Here is a 19,886-nt window from a genome sequence, read left to right as displayed (position 1 = left end):
AAAACCTCACTCTCCATTAAAATAACACACGCATTACACTTGCATTCAATTTCTGATTTTCTGTTAATTATTCTATAATGTTAGTTCTATGTTGTTACATCCAGTTTCCAATTTCATGTTAATTATTTTTTTAGGTTAGTTCAATGATTGTGCATCTAGTTTTCGATTTCACGTTAGTTATTCTTTAGGTTAATTATGTAGTTTCTGATTTTCCGATAAATATTCTTTAAAGTTAGTTCCATACAGTTGCATCCATCTTCTAATTTTCCGTTAATTATTCTTTGAGGTTAGTTCCATGAAGTTGTGTCAAGTATCTGATTTCCCGTTAATTATTCTTTGAGGTCAGTTCCAAGCAGTTGCGTCCAGTATCTGATTTTATGTTAATTATTCTGTGAAGTTAGGTCATTTAGTTTCTGATTTCTTGTTAAATATTTTTTTAGGCTAGTTCAATGCATTTGTATCTAGTTGCCGATTTTCTGTTAATTATTTTTTGAGGTTAGTTCCATACAGTTCCATCTAGTTTTTGATTTTCCGTTAATTTTTCTTTGAGGTTAGTTCGATGTAGTTGCATCTAGTTTATGATTTCCCTTTAATTATTCATTGAGGTTAGTTCAATGTAGTTGTATCCAATTTCCTATTTTCTGTTAATTATTCATTAAGGTTAGTTCAATACAGTTGCATCAAATTTCGATTTCCCGTTAATTATTCATTAAGATTAGTTCAATACAGTTGCATCTAATTTTCGATTTCTCATTAATTATATTTTGATGTTAATTTGATGATAGTTTTTAATTTCCCGTTAATTATTATTTGAGGTTTGTTCCGCGTAGTTGCATTATGTTTCCGATATCTCATTAATTTTTCTTTGAGGTTGGTTTAATGCATTTGCATCCAATTGTTGATTTCCCGTCAATTATTCTTTGAGGTTTGAGGTTAGTTCGCTCGATGCATTTGTATCTATATGCTAGTTTCTATTTTTTTTGTTAATTATTCTTTGAGTTTAGTTCGTTACATTTGAATTCAGTTTCTGATTTTCTGTTAATTATTCTATGAGATTAGTTCAATGCAATTGCATTCAGTTTCAATTTCTGTTAATTATTTTTAGAGTTTAATTAGTTAAAAATGCACTTGCATCTAGTTTCTAATTTCATGCTAATTATTCTTTGAGCTTAGTTCAATGTAGTTGCATACAGTTTGCGATTCCATGTTAATTATTTTTTAGGTTAGTTGAATTCATTTGCATCTAGTTTTCAATTTCTCGTTAATTATCTAAGGTGGTGGTGTGTAATACCAACTTCTATTGATCCTTCTAAAGCCTCTTTGCAAGCATGACATAAAATAAAATTATACATGATTCATGGGATCATCAAAGATTATCCAATTTTCCCGATTTTTAATTATTTTTTAAGGTTAGTTGAATGCATTTGCATCAAGTTTCTAATTCCCATTAATTATTTTATGAGGTTAGTTCTATACATTTGAATCCAGTTCCTGATTTCTAATTAATTATCTTTTGAGGTTAGTTTAATCCATTTGCATCTAGTTTTCGATTTCCCGTTAAATATTCTTTGAAGTTAGTTCAATGCATTTGCATCCAGTTTTCGATTACCCATTAATTATTTTTGAGGTTAGTTCGATACATTTGCATCTAATTTCCGATTCTCTTTAAGGTTAGTTTCATGTAGTTGCCCAATTTCTGATTTCCCGTTAATTATTCTTTGAGCATAGTTCGATGCAAATTATTCTTTGAGTATAATTATCTATTAATTATTTTTTGGGGTTAGTTCCATGCAGTTGCATACATTTTCCAATTTTCCATTAATTATTCTTTGAGGTTAGCTCAATATATTTGATCCGGATATCAATATTTTGATGTTAGTTCAATGCATGTGCATCTAGTTTCTGATTTCCCGTCAATTATTGTTTGAGGTTATTAGTTTGATGTAGTTGCATTGCATCCAGTTTTCGTTTTTTTTAAGGAATTCAGTTTCCAATTTCCCGTTAATTATACTTTGAGGTTTTGAAATTATTCATTTCACATGGTTATCGTCTAAGTTATAGTGTACTATTTCATGACCATGTATACATTATTAACATCGTCCTTGAACCAACGAACTTTGTATGGCTCTAAAAGAGCAAAATAGAGAGAAAATGTAGAGGTTTCTCATATTCTCCATTTCGAGATGGTGGATCAGGCTAATCAGACTTGGACTCTGTTTATTCTTTCGAATCTCGATCCTTTTGTCAAATCATGTTTACACCTAGGGCTGTCAATGGATCGGTTTGGGTCGGGTTCTGGAAAATCTGAATCCGAACCGATAAGAAAGTTGGGAACCCAAAACCAAATCGAACCGATAAGAAAATTGAGAATCTGAAACCGAACTGAACCGATAAGAAATATTGCAAACTGAACCCGAACTGAAAACTATAAAATCAATTAAATCTTAAATTAAATCAATTAATTTCAATCACATAATTGATAAACATATACAAAATTAATCTTAAATATTACTAAAATGTCATCTTATCGGTTCGGGTTTATATCGGTTCGGTGGAGGGCAAACCTGAAACCAAACCAATATCTTATCGGCTTGGTTCGGTTTCGGGTCGGTAAAAAATAAATCAAATTATCCCAACCCAAATCGTTTTTTATCGGTTTGGTTCGGATCGGTTATCGGGTTATCGAAACCCATTGATAGCCTTATCTACACCGTCTAGTGATGTAAAGATTGGGCGTGGGAGAGGTGAATTCGACAAAAGAAACTCTCTGGGCGATCATCTTCAGGTATAGGGTATAGGGGGAGAGAATGAGCAGACAATCGAGCATTACAAAATTATACAAAGAATTACTTTGTAGAGAGTTTTCTCATTAGCACTTGACGAAACACATGACAATAGTCAGCATTACAAAAGCAATACTTTGTATAGAGTTGTTTCAACACTACTTGATGAAACATAGTTGGGAGCCCTACCTTATCAAAGTATTGGTTTTTAGTGATGTTTTTGTTTATGATATGGCGACATAATACTAACTATATTGTCCAAGTTTCATTAAGAATTTTCTATATGCTGATCATATTAAGAAGTTCTAGAAAAGTCTTTCAGTTGATCTCTAGAAAGAGCTATAATGAGCCGTTCTTCCTTCTGAGACAAAGTCAATTCAATATAGCAAGGAGATGACATGTACGGTTGATTCGTCCATGGGCACGGTATGTCCTATGCCTTTGCTTCTGGGCTTAGTTTACTTGGATGTGTGAAACATACAATGTATGAATCGACATCCAGTCTTTTCACATCCACATTGCTCTCTGCATTTTTCAGCATGTCAAGAATGAATTTGGAAGATTTCACTGGCCAGCGCCCTTGCCCATTTGAATGGCGATTCTTTGCCTAGGTAGTACGCCCAACACCCCTACAAAAACGCCCAACCTCTTTCTAGTTTGTGTGCGAGCACATCCTCCAAATACCTTTTTGTCTTCCCTAGTTAAATCTTTTTTATTGAATGTGTTGTCTATCTAGTGTTCTTGAAGTGAACACGTAGATCAGACCCTCTAGCCTTGCAAGACTTGGTGGGATTAACCATGGTTACTCTCCTTATTCTTCTGAAATATTGCAAGAAATATCGAATTTATAGAAGGGAATGTAAGGGTTTTACTTGTAGAAGCTATTGGGTTTATTTTTTCCTTTTTTTTTTTTTTTTTTAGTTTGAGACTTCTAATTATTTCTCCTAACTATTAAACTATTATGAAAAATACTTGCAATTATACAGTTATGAGATATGAATATTATATTGATCACTCATCCACATTTCTTGCAACCTAAAAACCCCACTCTCCATAGAAATATATAAAGAACCCACCTTTGTTAAAACCTTTCGACTTTTTGTTGTTGTTTAATAATAGTAGTTTGACTGAAGTTTTGTGAAAATATCAAATGAGGAGAGGATCATATTGAAACTATTTGAATAGCAAAACATTCTCAATCATGCGAAAGAGAGATATGATAAACACCATTTCAAATGTCGAGACATTCCCACTACAAATAATACAACTATGTTTTATGGTTAGCTCAATGCATTTCCATCTAGTTTCCAATTTCTCGTTAATCACTCTTTGAGGTTTTTCAATGCATTTTCATTCCGTTTCTGATTTCCCGTTAATTATTCTCTAAGGTTAGTTTAATGCAGTTGCATCCAGTTTCCGATTTCCAGTTAATTATTCTTCTTTGAGGTGAGTTTAATGCATTTGCATCTTGTTTCTGATTTCCCAATAATTATTCTTTGAGGTTAGTTCAACGAATTTGCATCAAGTTTCCCGTAAATTATTCTTTGAGATTAGTTTAATGCATTGGCATCTATGCCAGTTTTCGATTTTCCGTTAATTCTTCTTAGATGTTAGTTCAATGTAGTTACTAATTTGCATTTAGTTTCTGATTTTCCGTTTCTGATTTTTTGAGTTCAGTTTATTGTATTTGCATCCAGTTTACGATTTTCCGTTAATTATTATTTGATATTAGTTCAATGCATTTGCATCCAGTTTCTGATTTCTCGTTAATTAATCTCTGAGATTAGTTAAATGCTTTTGCATCTAGTTTCAGATTTCCGGTTAATTATTCTTTGAGGTTAGTTCAATGCATTTACATCCAGTTTTTTATTTTTCGTTAATTATTCTTGGATGTTAGTTCAATGCATTTACATCCAGTTTTTTATTTTCCATTAATTATTCTTGGAGGTTAGTTCAATGCTCCTGATTCCCCTCTAATTATTCAATGAGGTTAGTTCAATGCATTTGATTGCATCCAATTTTCGATTTTCCATTAATTATTTTTTTAGATTAGTTCAATACATTTGTATCCAGTTTTCGACTTTTCGTTAATTATTCTTTGAGGTTAATTTAATGCATTTGCATATAGTTTCCGATTTCTCATTAATTATTCTTTGAGGTTAGTTTAATACAGTTCGTTGCATCAAAATTTTGATTTCTCGTTAATTATTGTTTTTTGGGGTTAATTCAACGCAGTTGCATCTAGTTTCCAATTTTCCGTTAATTTTTTTTTTTTGGTTACTTCAAAGTAGTTGCATCCAGTTTTTGATTTTTCGTTAGCTATTCTTTCGATTTCCCGTTAATTATTCTTTGAAGTTAGTCCAATACAGTTGCACTAGTTTACGATTTCCTGTAATTATTCTTTTTTTGGGTTAATTCAATGCAGTTTCATCCATTTTTTGATTTCTCGTTACTTATTCTTCTTTGAGGTTAGGTCAATGCAGTTGCATTAATTTTTCGATTTCCCGTTAACTATTTTTGAGGTTAGGTCAATGCATTTGCATCCAGTTTCCGATTATCTATTAATTATTTTTTGAGGTTAGGTCAATGCATTTGCATCAAGTTTTCAATTTCATGTTAATTATTCTTTGAGGTTAGTTCAATGCAGTTGCTTCCAGTTTATGATTTCATGTTAATTATTTTTTGAGGTTCAATACCATCTATTTTCTGATTTCCCGTTAATTATTTTTTTAGGTTAGTTCAATGCATTTGCATCAAGTTTCCCAATTCCCGTTAATTATTCTTTGAAGTTAGTTTAACGCAGTTTCATCTAGTTTTCGATTTCTTGTTAGTTATTCTTTCAATATATTTGCATCGAGTTTCTGATTTATTGTTAATTATCCTATTGATCCTTTTGTAGTGTCCTTGCAAACATGACATGTATAAAAAAAAAATTATACTTGATTCACTTTGTGGGGTCATCAAAGATTTATATATATGTAATTGAATGCTAATAATATAACTAAGAATTAATGGAATTATATTTATTTTTTTATTTAATGGTTAAAAAGGGTAATTCTTACGATTTCCATGGTTGCATCTTTTCCTCAATGTAGATAATAAATCCATTAAATAGCAATGATAAATTTACAAAGTTCTAGGTACGTAAAATCTTGACCACTTGAAACTGAGTACATAGATCATGAGTTTGTTTACGTTACAATGCAATTCAAAATATTAGCATGGTGTTTTAGCAATGGACATGATAAATATATATCAAAGTTGGCAGGTTACTATTGTACTTCTAATTTGCATTGACAACGTGAACCATATGCCACTACACCATAACTAGCTATTTGCAACGGCAAAAAACCGTTGCTAATAATTTTCGCAACGCTTTTTAAACATTGCAAATATGGTGTGGGTAAAGCGTTGAGAATATTTGCAACGGTTAATAAGCGTTGCAAACAGAAATTTCCAACAGTCAATAAGCGTTGGTAATATGTTAAAAATATTACTAACGGTTCTTAACCGTTGTAAAGTTGTTTGTTAATTAAAAAAAAAATAATTTAAAAGTCATTTGTAACGGTTATAAACCGTTGCTGATGGGTTGCTAATAAAAAAAAAAAATTAATTTCTCACATTTTGTAGCCACATTGCTTTATGTGCAAGCTTAATCAAGGCCAAAATTACAACTTTACAAGTCTGCAAAGTAAACTTCTGAATTGGAACAAAACCTTAAAAATAGTAATTAGTTATAATAATAACAATTATGATACCAGTACCGATGGTCAACAAATAATGACCATACTTACATCAGCAATTAGAGGGCACAAAATATCTTCTTGGCCATATTGTTTACTAGCAACAACAGCTTTCATGCGGAGAACAACTTCATCCTTGTTCCTTACATCCATAATCTCTGAACCTTCCTCTACCAACTCATCTAAAAGTTCAATTGCCTGAAAAATAAATATACAAAAAAGTCTCAATTCATACACTTTATCAAGATGAGTTCTTTCCAAATATAAATACAAACCTTAGCAATAGCTTTAGTGTATCCACTAATAATTTCACTCGGGTGCAATCCCGACCTGATAAGCTCCTTAGCATTTTATAAAAGTTCCCCAGAAAATGATATCCTTAGATTAGCTCCATCACCAATTTCCTCATGCTATGCCTTTCCAGCTAACACCAATATCTTTGCTCCAATAGTCTCCTCCTGTGCAGGATAGTCTCCTCCTCCTGTGCAGCAGTTGTCACCTCCAACATCCATGTTGCCGGATTGTATCCATCTCGTATCTTTGGGACTCCATTAACACTCTTGAAAAATAAAATCAAGTTGTTGATCTGATCATGAAGTCACGAGTGATAAAACCAAGTACTCAACAGGCAAGTTCCATGTCTCCTCACCTCAAAGTACTTAATTAGATGGCAAGAATTGCGCCCCAATGGTCCAACATATATTTCTTCTCCTCCTCGTTTCATTAGGAAGAGCTGCAAGCATGCAGAAAGACTTAATACTTACCCACCTTTAGTTGTACAGATATATATGTCTGTGACTCAACCATGTGTGCGAGTCGGGATCCAGGAACTCCAGGACAATTGTCTTGGTGTGTCAAATTTGTCAATAATAACTAGTATATGTATGTCAATATTTTGAGTCCTTGGAACCCCACCCTATACGTCAAAATGTAATCGACATCACTGCTGTCATTGACAATCTCATACCTCATCAAACGCCTCAAAAATGTCAATGCTAGGGTGGTGAATGGTGCACACCACGTTCTTCCCTGTGGTCCACCGTGTTCCTCACGGTCCTCATCACAATAGCAGCCGCTCCGCATCAAGTCCAGAGGTTGGTTCATCCATGAAAATTATGGAGGGATTGGCAACTAGCCCAACTACAATAGTGAGCGCTTTGCGCTTATTCTCGTTGAGAGCCCATTCACTCCGTGCAACCCTACTAGTGCTCCCCCGAAAGTGATTTCAGTTCAACAAGTTCCATGACTTCCTCAATAAACATCTGCGACATTAGATTTCCGAAGTTAGATAATACCATGTATACGAAGAGCATAAGAAATACACAATGAACCGAAAGCAACAAACCTTTCTAGTGCTGAATCAACTTCGTGAGGTAGCGAGGCCATGCCGAATATACTAAGGACTCGTGAACCTGTTATAATCGGAGAGTGGATATTTGTCCGCTCACGAGTGGCCCGAAATACAAGCAAAGGTTTCTGGTTCTTTAGATAGCCGATATGGTGATTGTTCCATCTATATATCTACCAGTTTTCCTTCCAGCCAACACGTTCATCAATATGGTCTTACCTCGCTCCATCGACACCCATTAGTGCTGTAAGGACTCGGCCCGAATGCACCACTTATGCCCTTCAAGCATAAGTCGATCTTCTTCTATACCTTGGACTTTCATCTCCTGTGTAGGCTTACTTTTATTAAATTTTTACTTTACAAACACGGAGAATAATTGAATGAAGGTTCGGTTACTAAACCATAATTGGTACTTCACTTACCGCGGCATGTCTACAGAATATTTAATATCTTCAAATGTGATGGGATGAGGTGTAAATGGGAGAACCATTCCTTTCTTGCTCGACTACCTTCACCACTTGTGTGGGTTATAGCGGACCCTAAATGAACAACGCTTGGTGTAATTTCATTACCCGATGGCAATCCAAGAGGTTAGATGAAAATTACGTGGTGGAAATAGCAAATGTAAATACCGAAACAGATTCAACTTACCGTAATTGTTTGATTGCTTCAAAGATCTCTTTCCTTTGGATGATAGTTCAACACCTTCAATTTCACCATTTTTATTCGCGATGCTTCTCTTTCAAATTCCTCCTCCTAACCGCTTGTGATGTCCCAACTATTGACAATTAATCAAGGTAAGAAATCAATATTGTTCATTGTCAAGAAAGTAAGGTTTTAGGAGTACTTTCACAATACTAGAAGACTACTCATTTGTTAAGATATGCAAGGGACAGAGTGAAGATGATGTTAAAGAGTACAACATATCCAACCAATGCTCTAGCACCAATCCAAATTACCAGTTTGAACTTGTAAAGACTCCACGAGACTCGAACCAAGACTCCCAAAGTTTTATTTTGACCGGGAAGAATATATCAAAATCAAGAAAACCGACTTAGTTCTGACTAGAAAGTAGCTTACATTTAATTCATTTTAGTCCCGAGATTCTTACATGACTCCAACTATGCCCGAGAAACTCATTCACGGCAATTGCATTCTAACCATCGCCAAAGGTGAGCTCCAAGAGTCCCCAAATCCACCATTTCTTTATATCCCTTTGTTAGACGAAAGAATATTTATGTCGGACATATTCTTTGGTAGACATTGTCTATTAAGATCACACCGAAACTTACAACACAAATATTACGGCACCCCTTGAGTGCTTTGGTGCATGTTGAGAACTCTAAGGAGTAAGGGCTAGGTAATAATGAATTGCATTGGCCACAGCTAGTAAGTAGTAACACAGATAACATGTTCATGTAGCAGAGGCAAATATAACATATAGGCATTTACTATGTACAAGAACTTCGTCGACCTTTTAAACAGAGTGGTTATATGGCCGGACAACACTATGGTGTCTTATCGTCGAAGTGTTGCCACACAGTTATTTTTAATCACTTGAAAGTTGACTTTAAATTTTACCTCTTGACATAATATATCCACCAAGCAACAATACTACAAGTAGCACAAAAGATCCAAGTGTATTAGCTATAACCATCTCTCTAGACACTCCTGCAACTACCCGGAATAGGCCCGCAGCCATTTGATCAATTAACAGTAGTAGAAAGTAATGTCTCAACAACCTGCAACAAGGCAATCCAGCACGTCATTGAAAGCTAAAAAAGAAGAGAACTCTAACCTCTGCTGAAACTTATGTCTCAGAACTCGAAAATGAGACCATATAAAAATTTCATAACTTGAACAAGATGGATAGGTTTCTAAATCAAAGTTATCGAAATCAATAAAGTTGAAATTGAAGACATACAAATACAAAATGGCTGGAATACAACAGTTTCTTTTAAGAATCATAGAAAAACAGAAAAGAAGCATCATCAATCTCACCTTTCGACGTTAGGATCATAACCAATAACATAGTAAGTCATGCCCACCCAGAAGAGAACTTTACTCAATGAAATGGGTATCTTGAGGAGCCATGTAGGAAATGAATAGGCCCAAGAAGGATAAAAGAGCAGGATGGCTCTTTTTCTTGTCAAATGGGGTGCTAAGCTCTTCCCCTACCTTGCGGCCAACATGGAACGATTGAAATGCATCTGCAAATTCCTGGACAGAAATGTAGTAATACGCTTCATCTTTATGGGACCAGTACTGCTGCTAGTGGTTTTATTGATGTAACCTAGTACAAGAAGAACTTCCGATAAGTTTACCAGTAACATCAATCCCAACTGAAAAACATTGAAACAGATATTTAAGACCATTGAAAAAAAAGGAGAAAATATATGATTTTTTTGAGTCTTACTTCCTGGAAGAAATCTGCAACCCCCTTCCTCTCGGGACATTTGAAACCCGTTGATTCAAAGAACTCCAGAACATTCTCACGAGGACCTTGATACATGATATGTCCATCAGAGAGTAGCAATATATCATCAAAGAGGTGATCATATGTTTCTCAGCCGGGCCAAGAGAAGCAATTAATGCAAATCCCACCAAGAATGTGGGTATTTGTCTAAGTGAGTTCACAACTGGAAAGTAGTTGAGCTGTCCCGGCCCATAGATATCTCATCCATGAACAATGCCTTTTTTGGTCCAACAAGCATTTAAACACAAGTGACAACCATAACATAGAACATTGAACTAAATCCGGGATTTTCTCAAGCTTATAGGTCAATTCAAATAGTTTGTTTTTTTTTTTTACCAGTTGTAACACGCTTCCTTTGTCCACCTGAGATACCCCTTGTCATTTAGTCCCCCACCATGGTATCAACACATATATCTAGTCCCAAAATCTGAATATTTAAATTGAGATTTTCAGTTTATTAGAACTCTTTACCGGGTTTTAAACAACCAACTCTAAATATCTATAATCATTGGATAAGGAAATTGCTTCAAAGATATACCTTGAGAATGTATTCAAGAACAACATTTTCCTTTTGACCTTCTAGTGTTGATGCCTGCCCATGCAGAAACAGAGTACTTTCACTTAGAAGATTCAAACTAACAAAGTTACAATGAAATTTGATGCAAGGACCGAACAGAGTCTTATATTCATATTCTTCATTGAAAGGAAAGATAAGACTACATCTTCTATCTTGTAACTACTAATTGGGTCTCCATTAATGATTTAGTCGTAGCTATGCAGAGCTTCAATCCCCTAAAAGGAAAATAAGGAAGTTACCTTCATGTACACATCAATATCTGGGTCTGGTTTGATGTTTTCCGCTACCTCCCTTCTGGACAATTCTGCCAACATATTTGCAAATTGTGGCAATAAAATTAAACGTAGAAAGTTACCTTTAGTGCACTTTTCACAGACTCCAATGACTCAAACTCAACAAATCCGAAACAGGATCCCCCTCCTTGCTGAGTAACAACCAACAGAGAACCAAAAACCATATTAAAAAAAAATAAAATTGCAACCTATGATATGTTTGACAAATGTTAATTAAGGAATGAGGAGAGTATATATTAGTACTTCTGACTTGTATACCATTTGGTCTGATTTTCCCAAAAGTTTTTAACTCTTCCTCAACTTCTAAGACTGAAGCATTTAAGGGCAAACTCTTTACATAGATAGAGTAGGTATAGAATGTTGCGGCTGCAGATCCAATACCCAAATAAACAAATCTTGGAGATACCTGAACACATAATCAAGCACAATTCCTTTTAGTAAGCGCATCAATAAAACTCCAGTAGTATGGTTTGGAAAATTGATTATCATACTTTAGCCAGTTGCGAGGAGTCAACTCCTTTCTAGTTTCAACTACTTATTAGTTCAGCACGAAACAATAGTTAATAAACAAAATAAATAGAATATAATGAGTGAAAGCGAGAGTTAAAAAATGTGCACTGCAGAATTATATTCAATATATGTGTTGTGTGCTACCTGGTAAAAGTCTACAACTGTCATGGAAAATTATGGTGAAAGGTGCTACAATTCCGCCATGGTTTCTCCCAGTGAGAGTGTGTGTGGTCAGAGAGAGATAAGGGTGGCTAGGGTAAAAGGAAAGTGAGGGAGATGGGGACGAAGTGGTGAGTGTTTCATTTGGAAACTCCATTAAGTGTAGCCAACAACTAGCAAGGCATGTGAGAAAGTTCTTATGTGGGTCTTGTTTGAAGCTAGGCGATACCATCTCATTTCAAGGAAGAAGGAAGGCTTAAAGCTTATCCAAGAACATACAAAAACAAAAATATTTCACTGCTCAAACACATGCACCAACACTCGACAGCATAACAAAATTTAGCGTCTTCCAATGGGATCATTCCAAAACTTGCATGATTAGACTTATTCTAGAACTGCATTTTAAGAATATATATATATATATACAACAAAAAACTGGATAGGGGCACAAGTTAATGAGAGAAGGCCTAAACAAAATTAACAAAAAACAAAAAACAAAAAAGACAATAAGATATTTCACTAAACCAAACCAAAAAAAAAGAAGGAAAGAGAGACTCACAGTGAATGCATTTTCCACCAAATGAAATACAGGCGCTTGCATACCAACAAGTTCATCAAAGGGCACATCTTCAGCACCATCAACATCATCCAAACCATCAAACATTTGTTCAACTTGTGCCTCAAGACGTGCTGCTTGCATTTCCAACCCGGCAAAATGACATTCTCTGCATTTCTTCTAATCATTTCACCAGCCCCAACAATACCTTGACCACCACCAACATTCTCAACGTCATCCATTCTATTTGCCACAACAGGTGGTCTTCTAGCAGCACGAGCACCGTCATCTCTCTCAACATCCTGACCACCACCACTAATCTCCTTTAAATGTCTAAAATAATCCCTCAAAGAAGTAGCTCCAAGAAATATAAAAACAATACTAGCAGAAAGTAAGATACATGACTCAAAAACAATCTATGTGCCTCACTAAAACTCCTGACAAATGACAACCTCCAAATCCAAAATGTAATAAATGGTATTATAAGTAGCTAAACTGAAAGTACAAACACAAGTCGTAAAATAAACTGCAAAATCTAGCTCCCTCAAATCTAGCTCTCACAAATTTGGTGAGTAAAGATATTTTTCGCTTTTCTGTGGAGCTCTTTCCAAAAGTCTTCTTTGTACAAAAAGCATTCTTTCTATTATGAGCGCCTGAAAACGCAAGTGAAAGTATGTGAACAAATAACTAAACTTTGCACCCCATGCTAGTCAAACTTTAAGTTATTACACAAAAGAACATACTACAAAATACTCACAAAATATCTAATTCCTTCAAAATATGGTGCGCTTCTACATAGGCAAATAACAGCAAGAATTTGTTTGGAGTCTTCGAAGTTGACACACAATGTGACGGATTTGAGGTGACTATAAGTTCCTTGTAATCCCTCTCTTGTAGTATTAATTGGGGAAAGCTGGAAACCAACAGAGAAAACAAAAGTCACTAAAGTCGGGAACTAAATTGTATGAAGACAAACATATAGGATTATACGAATGCAAAAGAAACTTACCTCCGTGAACTGATAGTCAATAAAAAATTGCTGAATTTCATCTAGCCGCCCACAAACTCTTGGAAAGGTATTTTGTGTTTGCTAGATTGTTGGCTACACATAATGGGGGGGATAGAAAGAAACGGTGTATGAGATGATGATATAAACTGGATCTGGATCGAGATGATGATTTTAAGGAAAAAGAATTTCAATTTTAGGGATTTTGAAATGCGTATGAGAAGGTATTGAGCCTTAAGCTTCTTGAATTGAATAGAGAGGAGGGAGAGCGACAGAAGAGTGTAGCAGTTGTGAGAGAGAGAAGGGGAGGAGGCTGGAAAGTGTAGAGGTTGTGAGAGAGAGAGAGACAGAGGAGAGAAAATAAAGTTATGTTTTATATTTCAAGTTTTTAATTTGTAACACTTCACAAACGGGGGTTTAAGCGTTAACAATTAATTCCTGAAATTCACTTAAACTAGTATACTGCATTGCAGTGAGGGCGTGAGTGGAACATGGCATTTCGTTAATAATTAATAATTATGTACTTTTTTAATTATTATTATTTAATTATAAATTTTCTTATGAAAAAAAAATTGACCACCACACCTTGGAGGCTTGGACTAAAATTTAAACACATTAAAATAAATTCAAAATGTTCAGATAAAATTTTAGTCAAACCACATCAAACCACGCACGTAACCATGTTAAGTTAAAAGATTGAAATACTATGTTCAGTTAAAATTAGCCAAACCATATAACCCTATTACTCAAATGTTTTGAAGTTAGGAAATCAAAAGTCCTGAGTACCACTTTGGCATAATTAATTAAACCCAATTCTACACAATGAGAAGTTTTTATTTTATCATGTCACAAATCCCTTTAAGAGTCTCAGCAATTACTAATGTGGTCATTGTATTGGTAGTCTGGTATGCAATTTTTTGGCTATAACTTTAATACGTACAACAAAATACACGTAAGACTCAACAAATTGTTTCATTACAAAGCTCTCACTTTCCAGTTGCACCTAAACATATGGTGCATATTTACACTAATAATCAAGCTTAAAAAAGATGAGAGTGGAGGTGAATCAAAGTCCAGTAGGAACAAACGAGATACACTAGCATCAGATGAAGTTAATAATCAAATATGCAGCAAGTGTAAAAAATGGTTCTTCATGGTTGGTATTTGCCGAGTCCCTACATAGATTAAAAAAAACAAAAAACAAAAACTTTATCAAGGTAATAAAAAAAACTTTCTTGGGTAATGACATAGACATTACTTCAAATAAATATTACGATGCGTTAATAAGACTATGTTCAATTTTAATTATTTAAAATCAACTCAGCAACCATCATTTTTTTTTTCCTACAAAAAATCCGGCAAAATTTCATTTGTATTTTCAACATTTCAAATACTCAAAACCTGTCATAACCTGAAAATCAAAATAACCTAATATTCATATATCAACCCTTCCAAGTTATATATAACCTTACATAGTTTGAAAACCAAAACATATTTATATACAACGCCAACCAAATATATACAACACCATCAAAAAATATACACAACACCTTCCAAAAGATAAAGTAGTGACTACACTACAAACATATACATACATGAAAATAAAATGTTAACTATAAACAACTTCACTCCAAAGCTTTTACTCCTCGCGGTGCTGCTCTATATACTCCACTAAACAAATGATCTTGCAATCTTCGATAGTTATATCTGAAAAGAGATATAAGGGGGTGAACAAAAGTCCAGCAGGAAGATACAACTGCTATTAATTATCATAAAAACATTTCACGCATAAATATAATAAACTAGTGTACACCTAAACATTTAAACCACCAATCTAACCATCATAGCAATATCTACCATAACCTGAGTACATTCCATAAATCAAAACACGTTCTAAATAATTTATAGAGATAAATGGATGCCCAGAAAAGTATGTGGGATTTCCCGGATTTCAATAAGGAAGCATTCATCTCTTAGAAACCCCATAACCGCGGCTAATTTAAATGACAAAGCCCACGACCCATTTAAAAGACAAGCCCGCGGCTAATTTAAATTACCTACACCATTAATCAATACTTACCAGGCTTCAATCCTATAATCATAGCTCAATAATATAGCAAGCTACACAATCAACTAAACTTCCATCTCTAAAACCAATACCATATAGCCAATCATTCTACAACACAACTAAGCTTATCACACACATCACATCAAAATATCATACAATATATATTTTTCATAAATGACTAAGAGAAGTAATATCCACCTACATTCTACTCGCAACCAAAAAACCAAACCTCGATTAACTCGCAACCACTAGATCTCTTCCATTCCAAACCACTGAAAATAAATATTGGTAACTTATATTAATCATTTAGTCATACTCTAAACCAACGAGAATTCTCTAGTGTCTAACCGAAATACCAAACCCTAAATTACACTCTACGATTATAAAGATGATTTAAAATTCATCAACAACAATCGAAATTGACTCCACTATTACTGTTCATATCCTCAATTCAATAAAATCAACTAACACAATGAAAATTACAACTACTTAGCTTTAAATTCGTGTTTCTACAAATACCTAACAAAAACCGATGAAAATCATGTCTAAACACTTAAAAACTAAATAATTTTGTATGGTTATCATAGAATAATGATAGGGTAGTGTCTACAACATGATTTCTACTCAAAATATCAATTCTAGATGATGAAAAATGAAGAAGAAGCAAAGAACACGAAAATTTCAACAAACTTCATCACCCAAATCAATACCAATGCACTCTAATCACTTAGAGAACTTAATTCAATCTATTTTCAGCAAAACCCCTCAAATTTTTTATGGCATTTTACCAAAATTTCAAAGTTGTACACTTTCTTGGTGTCTAGAAGGTGGAGTTGTGACCAGCTAGCGATGATTTCTAAAATGGAATTAGTTGATTTTCTTAATGAACTTGGGCAATCTTTGTGATATATCGAAGATTTCGGGGCCTATCATAAAGTGTACCTTTTGCATGAGGATAGGAAAGAGTCAAGTCGCCTAGCATAACCAAAAATCTTATTTCTGGAAGAGGCCAACCAAGGAGGATGGAAGTGAAAGTGTGAGATCGACCATTCCACCCCACTTCTAGGTATCTCCGACCTATACCTACATCTGCACTTCCTTGCTCTCTTGATATACATAATATTCTACCCTCTACAAGTTCAAGCTTATAGAAAAATTAACCATTTGACAAGAATTAACTTTTTTCTTAACAACTTTCCAGAAAGCCCTCCATAAGTCCATAGAATCCTCAATTGTTCTGAAAAGCCCAAATCACAAGAAATCTCCTAAATACCTAATTTTGTGTGTGTGTATTACACCAAATCTCTAGTACGTTAGAAATATTACTTGTAAGGCTTGAAGTAAGAGACAGCATCACAGAATAAAAAGAAAACAAAAAAGGGGCAAAATAATAATAATCAACACATAGTAAATGACACAGATCACACAAAAATGCCTCCTCCATAGACCAATAATTGACAAAATGTACAGATTGTGAGTTGTGACACCTAAATCCTGCGCTTACCAACCTCTATACCTATGACCAATGCATCTATTCTATGTTTTTCCTCTCCTGAAAATGAGTGATTCGTCCTTCAGTACAAACTACCTTTCAAACAGCAATTTATGTTTCTCAAGAACAAAATAAGTACCACCATATGCGTCACAAGTAAAATGTACGGAAAAGAATCATGCGTAACATTTGTTTGTTCATAGTTCATACAATGTTATTCAAACCAGGAGTCATGATGCAGTGGATCAAGTCCCCCTAACTGCCTAACTAGCGAGAAGCGCCATATATAGAGAGAGAGGTGAGGAAAAAAGAAGGGGAAAGGATGGAGAAAGTCTTGATCCACATGGGTTCCCATTGAGCAGGGGTTCATACACTATTTGAAATCTCCCCATAGGCCATGAAATCTTCACATGTTTTACTTAACTTCCATACTAGTTTTAACAAATACATTGCTTGAAATAAAGCATTCTCTATATTCTACCAAAATGACTAGCTAATACTCAATCTTGACACAAAAAGTTATACCGATCACCAAAGAAATATTAGCCAAGCATGGTTTGAGAAGGAATAATAGGTGACTTCCTTACCAACTTCATTACACATAGTAGTAACTCTGCAATAGTCAAAGTCTTTGCGGCTTGGTGATATTCCCACAAGATACCGAAAAGAGTCATAGAAACTTATTTATAGGGGTATTATCGTAAAATAATTTAACCACATAACACACTCAACACAAGATCGTAATAGAGTTCAAGAATAGAAAATTGAAATTGAATCAACATTTAAAGGACCAATAACTAGTTTGAACCAAATAAAAGGGCCACATTACTCTCCAAAATCGGTAGAAGACTTAACAATCAAATATTTCAAATTTCTCAAAGAAATTAGAACATAACAACAAACTGAAATGATAAGAAGCTATATAAAGACAAAGAAACTAAACTAATTTCTACCAAAATCAATACTATAAAGTTAGTTGTTTTCAGCAGAAATTCCAACAGAAGCAATTGGAGATTAAACACCAACAACTACTTACATTCTCACATTAGATGGTGCCTTCAATACCCCACATTCAAACCACCAAATCTCAAAATTCCACTATCATTAAACTTCACGTGAGCACTTCGCCATACAACCCATGATCACAAACGAGAAACCAAGCGAGAAGATTCGACACCATTTAAATGAGTTATGCTTCCTTCATTCTTAGTTTCGATACCATTTTTCATCTTTCATGATAAACTAACAAAAAAATATTCAATAAAATCCAAAAGTGAGATTTATTTCAAAGAAAACCCAGAATCAAGTAGAAACCACAAAGCACAATTGAGATACAATCAAAAGGAAAGCTAAAAACTTTGACGAACAGATGAAATAGAAAAGGTAGAACTTTGGAACTTACCTTCTTTAATCGAAAGGATTTGCCGCACCCCTTCTTTGTCGGGGATTTGTTGAGAAAGTTACCTCACTGCGGTTATTGCCAACATTTGCACAAAAAGTAATGAAACCGATTCTTGACCAATTTTCCAACAGAAAGAAATATTATGGGGTGTTGTGAAGAAGAGATAGAGAGTGTGTGCCAGGGAGTGATGGATTTTGGCAGTGGAGAGTTTTGGGCGGAAGAAAATATAGGGAGAGCGAAGGGAGTTTCTGGCGCGAGAGAACGAGTGAGCAGAAATTTGTGCGGATAAGAGGACAGACAGAAACCAACCACATAACATTTTGGGCCACGTACCCCCCACCCGGGCCAAGAACGTTCGCTCTGCTCACTTGATAAATCAACGCTTTACAATATTGCCAACGCTTATGTAACGTTGGTAACTTGCTAACGGTAAATAACCGTTGCAAAGCAAAAAAGGTGCATGTTGCAAATATCCTATTATGGTGTAGTGTGCATTGTTAAACTCATTTTAAATAAAGTAAATACGTTTGGTCGTTACGTTGTCGCTGGATGTATTTATCAGTAGATTCTAGTAGACGGGTATTATTGACTCCTGCTATGAAAAAATTTGTCAAGCAAGCCCATTTTACCGCTAAAGCAAAGCCTTCTTCAAATGTTCTGACTCCACAATCAAAAGATAAAGATGACACTTTGGTTGTTGCACATTATTAAGTTCAGCATGCACTGCACACTAAAGGAAAATATGCATGGGCAAATTATTGAACTATTGATCATAGAGGAGATAATGATGGATTGGCTTACAACTAATTAACTAAAGTCCCACGAATTCAAACTTTAGGTGTTATTGTTCATATATGTATAACTTTTATGAGGACATGTGGCAAAAACGTTGTGTGTTCTTAGGTATGTGCCTACACTATGCTAGAATTGTGTCCATTTGATATACAATGTTAAGTATCACTGATCGAACAGCTAGGGTGTAGCAAAGTGTTTGTTAACACTTAACTGTAAATAAATAGTTTCTCCATTTAAGTCCTGTATCCACAGACTGTTTCTAATTACTGTGAGTCATGGTGTATTTCTAAAATAGAATAAATAGTGTGGTTGTGGAGCAGGTGACCTGCTGCCAAGAAAATGTGCAGAAATGAGGTGTCTATCCCCACTAAAATGTGTGCATGTTGTCTCTTTTCCCGCACCTCACCAAAGTCATTGATTGAATTAGTTGAATTTAGGTTTTAAAAAAAACATGTTGATTGTTTTTCTCCATCCTTATTAGACTATGTGGAAGGATTTTATTTTGTTTGTCTTAGATCTATGTATTAATACAATTCATGAGCTTAAGCCTTTCCTTTCATAGAGGATGGTTTCCATCATGTCTTGAGGCTGCCCATAAAATTGATTTTTTTTTTACCTTGGTGCAAGTTGCAGGAGTATTTTGTACTGCAAAGTTGCCGACCTGCAAATGTTGGCTTA

At 34.6% G+C, this 19,886-nt stretch overlaps 1 pseudogene across 1 annotated transcript; it reads right to left on the bottom strand.

Moving 5' to 3' along the window:
* Positions 1 to 6,405: 6,405 nt before the first annotated feature.
* Positions 6,406 to 11,241, bottom strand: LOC147482358 (pleiotropic drug resistance protein 1-like; annotated as a pseudogene). Its single transcript, XR_015205494.1, has 12 exons — positions 11,167 to 11,241; positions 10,889 to 10,942; positions 10,684 to 10,777; positions 10,276 to 10,590; positions 9,940 to 10,151; positions 9,493 to 9,616; positions 8,293 to 8,379; positions 7,872 to 8,196; positions 7,494 to 7,788; positions 7,176 to 7,259; positions 6,802 to 7,085; positions 6,406 to 6,724 (listed from the first exon to the last, which is right to left on the bottom strand). The product of XR_015205494.1 is annotated as a pleiotropic drug resistance protein 1-like (transcript).
* Positions 11,242 to 19,886: the final 8,645 nt, after the last annotated feature.

Source organism: Coptis chinensis, chromosome 8, assembly GCF_015680905.1.
Source record: "Coptis chinensis isolate HL-2020 chromosome 8, ASM1568090v1, whole genome shotgun sequence".
In the NCBI taxonomy this organism is placed as follows: Eukaryota; Viridiplantae; Streptophyta; class Magnoliopsida; order Ranunculales; family Ranunculaceae; genus Coptis; species Coptis chinensis.
Note: the sequence above shows the minus strand (reverse complement) of the source record. Positions and strands in the feature narration are given on the sequence as shown.